The sequence below is a fragment of the Mizuhopecten yessoensis genome, unplaced genomic scaffold, assembly GCF_002113885.1.
Source record: "Mizuhopecten yessoensis strain PY_sf001 unplaced genomic scaffold, ASM211388v2 scaffold9987, whole genome shotgun sequence".
Lineage (NCBI taxonomy): Eukaryota > Metazoa > Mollusca > Bivalvia > Pectinida > Pectinidae > Mizuhopecten > Mizuhopecten yessoensis.
The window spans coordinates 359,340-366,870 of record NW_018408322.1 but is presented as its reverse complement, the minus strand read 5'-3'; the positions used below and the strand labels follow the sequence as shown (position 1 = coordinate 366,870).

At 36.7% G+C, this 7,531-nt stretch overlaps 1 long non-coding RNA gene across 1 annotated transcript; it reads right to left on the bottom strand.

Moving 5' to 3' along the window:
* Positions 1 to 6,021: 6,021 nt before the first annotated feature.
* LOC110459219 lies at positions 6,022 to 7,307 on the bottom strand. The gene is made up of 3 exons (XR_002463876.1): positions 7,174 to 7,307; positions 6,800 to 6,872; positions 6,022 to 6,292 (listed from the first exon to the last, which is right to left on the bottom strand). It is a non-coding gene; the product is annotated as an uncharacterized LOC110459219 (long non-coding RNA).
* Between the last annotated feature and the right edge of the window lie 224 nt (positions 7,308 to 7,531).

Genomic DNA, 7,531 nt, shown 5'->3' with positions numbered 1-7,531 from the left:
ATTAAGATGGTGGATCAGTATAAAGTATTAAGATGGTGGATCAGTATAAAATGTTTAGACGGTGGATCAGTATACAGTATTTATACTGATCCACCATCAAAATACTTTGTACTGATCCACCATCTAAAGACTGTAAACTGCTCCACCAACTAAAAAATTTGTATCGATCCACCATCTAAATACTCTATACTGATCCACCGTCTAATAGTTTATACTGCTCCACCATCTAAATACAGTATACTGCTCCACCATCTAAATACTTTACACTGATCCACCATCTAAATTCTTCATACTGATCAACCATCTACATACTTTATACTGATCCACCATCTAGATACTTTATACTGAACCACCATCTAAATACTTTACACTGATCCACCATCTAAATTCTTTATACTGATCCACCATATAAATACTTTATACTGATCAACCATACTGATCCACCGTCTAAACATTTTATACTGACCCACCATCTAAATACTTTATACTTATCAACCATCTAAATATTTTATACTGATCCACCGTCTCAATACTTTGTATTAATTTCTATCCACCATCTACAAAAAAATCTGATCCACCATCTAACTACTTTATACTGATCCACCACCTAAATACTTTATACTGATACACTATCTAAATACTTTGTATTGATCCACGATGGTTGATCAGTATAAAGTATTTATATGGTGGATCAGTATAAAGTACTTAGACGGGGGATAAGTATAAAGTATTTAGACGATGGATCAGTATAAAGTATTAAGATGGTGGATCAGTATAAACTATTTAGATGGATCAGTATAAACTATTTAGATGGTGGATCAATGTATAGTATTTAGACGGTGGATCAGTATAAAATATTAAGACGATGGATCAGTATAAAGTATTTATATGGTGGATCAGTATAAAGTTTCTAGACGATGGATCAGAATAAAGTATTAAGATGGTGGATCAGTATAAATACTGTATACTGATCCATCGTCTAGATACTTTATACTGAACCACCATCTAAATACTTTATTCTGATCAACCATCTAAAGATTATGATATTTCAGTGAGATTTCACTATAAAGTGACCTAGTGGAGTGTCACTTTATAGTGAAATCTCACTGAAATATCATAATCTTTAGATGGTTGATCAGAATAAAGTATTTAGATGGGGGATCAGTATAAAGTATTTATACGGTGGATCAGTATAAAGTACTTAGACGGGGGATAAGTATAAAGTATTTAGACGGTGAATCAGTATACAGTATTTAGATGGTGGGTCAGTATAAAATGATTAGATGGTGGATCAATACAGAGTATTTAGACGGTGGATCAGTATAAAGTATTTAGATGGTGGATCGATACAAATTTTTTAGATGGTGGAGCAGTTTACAGTATTTAGATGGTGGATCAGTATAAAGTATTTAGACGATGGATCAGTATAAAGTATTTAGATGGTGGATCAGTATGGTGGATCAGTATAAAGAATTTAGATGGTGGATCAGTATGGTGGATCAGTATAAAGAATTTAGATGGTGGATCAGTATAAAATGTTTAGACGGTGGATCAGTATAAAGTATTTAGATGGTGGATCAATACAAAGTAGTTAGATGGTGGATCAGTATAAAATGTTTAGACGGTGGATCAGTATAAAGTATTTAGATGGTGGATCAGTATAAAATATTTAGACGATGGATCAGTATAAAGTATTTAGATGGTGGATCAGTATAAAGTATTTAGACGGTGGATCAGTATAAAATATTTAGATGGTGGATCAATACAAAGTATTAAGATGGTGGATCAGTATAAACTATTTAGATGGTTGATCAATACAAAGTATTTAGACGGTGGATCAGTATAAAGTATTTAAATCGTGGATCAGTATAAAGAATTTAGATGGTGGATCAGTATAAAGTATTTAGATGGTGGATCAGAATATTTTTTTTAGATGGTGGATATAAATTAATACAAAGTATTTAGACGGTGGATCAGTATAAACTATTTAGATGGTGGATCAATACAAAGTATTTAGATGGTGGATCAGTATGAAATATTTAGATGGTTTATCAGTATGAAGTATTTAGACGGTGGATCAGTATAAAGTATTTAGATGGTGGTTCAGTATAAAGTATTTAGATGGTGGATCAATACAAAGTATTTAGATGGTGGATCAGTATAAAGTATTTAGATGGTGGATCAGTATAAAGTATTTAGATGGTGGATCGATACAAAGTATTTAGATGGTGGAGCACTATACAGTATTTAGATGGTGGATCAGTATAAAGTATTTAGACGATGGATTAGTATAAAGTATTTAGATGGTGGATCAGTATAAAGTATTTAGATGGTGGATCAGTATTAAATATTTAGACGATGGATCAGTATAAAGTATTTAGATGGTGGATCAGTATAAAGTATTCAGATGGTGGATCAGTATAAATTATTTAGATTGTGGATCAGTATAAAGTATTTAGATGGTGGATCAGTATAAAGTATTTAGATGGTGGATCAGTATAAAGTATGTAGATGGTGGATCAGTATGCAGTATTCAGATGGTGGAACAGTATAACATAGTTAGACGACGGATAAATATGAAATATTTAGACAGTGGATCAGTATGAAATATAAACGCGATTGATTAATATGAAATATTTAGACAGTGGATCAGTATGCAATATTAAGATGGTGGGTCAATATAAAAAAAAAAAAGCTTGGATCAATATAAAATATTAAGACGATGGATCATCATTATATATCATGTCTTAGATTGAGAAAAAGTACATTCGAGTAAGTACAGAAACCAGCCGTCATTTATTTCCTTTACATTAGCATCATAATAAGCTACTTCAAAATACATCATAAATTAGTCGCATTTTACTTTTTGTAATTTATGAAAGATCAACGACCTTAAATATATTATGCACTATGAAAGTATTGCATAATTTGCAACAAGGACATCGAAATTAAACTTTCCTCCGGGAAACTACTAAATTAGACGATAATACATGGTGTGTACAGGCGGAAACGACGTGTTACGTAATACTTCAATTAAAATATTCCTAAAAGCCAAGGGCGTTTGGTTAAAAATATTTGACGGAATGCAACCCAAGTACGAATAGTCATAAAAACATCACTGCGTCATATCTGGAATATCCCAGTGTTTCTATTGAAATATTTAATGGTGCTGATATGTTGGTCTCTGTTTGGGGTTCTTTGTCCTTGTAACAGCCAAGGTCGTCTGAAGACGATGTCCACGGACGATAGGACCTCTTCAAAGTGCCATTACACTAAAACGTCATAACCTGGACACGACATCATGACACTCCAGCAGGTCACTTTATAGTGCCATCTCACTGAAATGTCATAGCCTGGACACGACATCATGACACTCTACCAGGTCACTTTATAGTGCCATCTCACTGAAATGTCATAGCCTGGACACGACATCATGACACTCTACCAGGTCACTTTATAGTGCCATCTCACTGAAATGTCATAGCCTGGACACGACATCATGACACTCTACCAGGTCACTTTATAGTGCCATCTCACTGAAATGTCATAGCCTGGACACGACATCATGACACTCTACCAGGTCACTTTATAGTGCCATCTCACTGAAATGTCATAGCCTGGACACGACATCATGACACTCTACCAGGTCACTTTATAGTGCCATCTCACTGAAATGTCATAACCTGGGCACGACATCATAACACTCCATTAGGTCACTTTATACTGCCATATCACCGAAATGTCATAACCAGGACACGACATCATGATACTCCAGCAGGTCACTTTATAGTGCAATTTGTGACTGAAATGTCAAAACCTGGACATGACATCATGACACTCCATCAGGTCACTTTATACTGTCATATCACCGAAATGTCATAACCTGGACACGACATCATGATACTCCAGCAGGTCACTTTATAGTGCAATTTGTGACTGAAATGTCAAAACCTAGACACGACATCATGACACTCCACTAGGTCACTTTATAGTTCAATCTCAATGAAATGGTCATAACCTGGACACGACATCATGACACTCCATCAGGTCACTTAAAACATGCCATCTCGATGAAATATCAAAACCTGGACATAACATCATGACACTCCAACAGGTCACATTATAGTACCATGTCACTGAAATGTCATAAGCTGGACACGACATTATGACACTCCACTAGGTCACTTTATGGTGCTATCTCAATGAAATGGTCATAACCTGGACACGACATCATGCCACTCCATCAGGTAACTTTATGGTGTCATCTCGATGAAATATCAAAACCTGGACATGACATCATTACACTCCAACAGGTCACATTATAGTACCATGTCACTGAAATGTCATAACCTGGGCACGACATCTTGATTGACACTCCACCAGGTCATTTTAAAGTGTAATCAAAATTAAATGTCATAACCTGGACACAGCACCATGACACTCCATCAGGTCGCTTTATAGTGCCATCTCACTGAAATGTCATAACCTGAACGAGACATCATGACACTCCACCATGTCACTTAAAAGGTGTCATCCCAGTGATATATCATAGCAAGGACACGACATCATGGCACTCCATCAGGTCACATTATACTGATACGACACCATGACACTCCACTAGGTCACTTTATAGTGCCATCTCACTGAAACGTCATAACCTGGCTACGACATCATAAAACTCAACCATGTCAATTTATATTGCCATCTCACTGAAACGTCATAACTTGGACACGACATCATGATACTCCACTAGGTCACTTTATAGTGCAATCTCACTGAAATATCATAACCTGGACACGACATCATGACACTCCACCATGTCACTTAAAAGGTGTCATCCCACTGATATATCATAGCATGGACACGACATCATGGCACTCCATCAGGTCACATTATACTGATACGACACCATGACACTCCACTAGGTCACTTTATAGTTCCATCTCACTGAAATATCATAATCTGGACACGACATCATGACACTCCACTAGGTCACTTTATAGTGAAATCTCACTGAAATATCATAACCTGGACACGCCATCATGGCACTCCATCAGGTCACATTATACTGAAACGACACCATGACACTCCACTAGGTCACTTTATAATACCATCTCACTGAAACGTCATAACCTAGACACGAGATCATGACACTCCACCATGTAAATTTATAGTGCCATCTCACTGAAACGGCATAACTTGGACACGACATCATGATACTCCACTAGGTCACTTTATAGTGCAATCTCAGTGAAATATCATAATCTGGACATGACATCATGTCACTCCACTAGGTCACTTAATAGTGCAATCTCAACGAAATGTCAAAACCTGGACATAACATCATGACACTCCATCAGTTCATTGTATAGTGTCATCACACTGAAATGTCATTATCTGAGTTAGACATCATGACACTCCACCATGTCAATTTGAAGTGTCATCACACTGAAATGTCATTACCTGGATATGACATCATGACACTCAACCATGTCAATTTATTGTGTCATCACACTGAAATGTCATAATCTGGACATGACATCATGACACTCCACCATGTCAATTTATAGTGTCATCACACTGAAATGTCATAATCTGGACATGCCATCATGACACTCCACCAGGTTACTTTATAGTGCCCTCTCACTGAAATGTCATTACCCGGACATGACATCATGACACTCTTCCAGGTCACTTTATACAGATAATGGACTGAAAAGTCCTTACCCTCAACAATTCAAAGCTTTTGACGTCAAGCAAATGGAAGTCTTCGTTCAGAGGACAAACCCCGAAATCTCCTTGCTTGGGTGAACACTCAACACAAAGGGAAAAAGAGTGCTTAGTAGGGTATCAGGAAACAAAAGTTGTCAGGAAAACAAATTGTGAAAACAAAATGTCGCTAAGTGTGAAGCACATCACTTCCGGTTGCTTGCTTTCATGATTCCAAGAAAAGGACAAGTACAAGTAGCATCTATTGGTCGTTTTGATCAGGTGATATCATACTTACATACTAATGCCATTTCTTTAATTGATATGCCACTTCAAGTAGCTTCGACATATTTGTGGATGTCGTCTGTATCTGATTTGAGCTGTTGAATGGCCCCATCATTGCCTTATTACTTAGCTGTTTAATGACTTCATCATCCTTGGGCCTCGTCATCGTGTGACTTTAGCTCTTGAATGTTGTCATCATCTGTGGGCAACGTCATCATATGACCTTTTCTTAGTGTGACTCGCCATACATCACCGTGTTATTCCATTCATTGATAAAACAAATTTGTTGTTTAGGAAACTGGAAAAGCAACATCGTATGACATTACACTATATATCAATCCAGAAAGCAGTGATCGATGAATGTTTGAGCTTTGGAGATTTCTGCTGTGAAAAAGTTCCGAAAATAAAAATTATGTAAACTATATTTTATCACATTTATTTAGAATTAAAAAAAACACCCAACCATTTGAAAGAAAACAGGAATGCAAACATTAAAAACATCTAGATAACAGAAAATTACGTAAACTATTAAAGGGAGATTACTTTAACACAAATGCCAGTTAAAATGTACAAGATAGCATAACACCTTAAGTCAAAATGAAAATTCAACGTTTACTTATACCCAGTTTTTGAGTACATGTGTACACATGCCATATGTGACACATAAGTTGGCCAAAAATACGGCTTGATTATCACCCATGGTTAGGGACATTGTGTCTGAAATAAAGTCAAGACTTATTACATGTCAGGTACATAACATTCGAACTTGCTAGGAAACGATCGTAACCGCTGCTATACACATTACCTGGGTTCGTGGTGGTCCATATGTGCACGGGCCCAGGTTCGCAGGTTCTGATAAGGGAGCAATCTCTGAAATGCTAGAAATAAAAGTGTTACAAATATAGTTCCTTCCAAAATAGAACACAAGTAACCTTTACTTTCATAAATGCTGAAGTTGACGTTCCTTTAATGTGTGTGTTCTGTGAATACAAATTTTAAACACACATTATTATCTTATTGGGATTAAACAGGATTAGTCAGGCAGACTACTTGGTTGTGCGCTTAGCATACTACACAGCACATTTCCTGCATATCGCCTTCATTTCGTACCCCTACCTACCCAAGCCGAAGGCGAATTTTTCCCCAAATGATTAACCTGTTGTTTTATATCGGAATCACCTGTTTATTGAGTTAACATGTCACAGTTGATTGGCTAATCCAGTTCTTAATCCTGGTAGCATGATGTCCTCGCAGAAACGTGAGTTTTCTGTTTCCTCTTTTCGATTACACTGATCAAAAACATCAACACTACAGCTCTGCCGCCATTGCAACGCTATGGACCTCTATACTACTTTAGCTCTTATCGTTACTCAGCTTTTCGGCGGTGTCTTCGTAGGTGACCTTTGCAGGTTCAGAGAAAGAAAAGACCTGTTTTATCCCAATGCATTTTTGTAAGAGGCGACTAATGCGTCCCAATGCAGATTTGGGGGTAGTTTTTCCCTTTTTATTTTATTTGTTTAAGAGACATTAAAGAAAC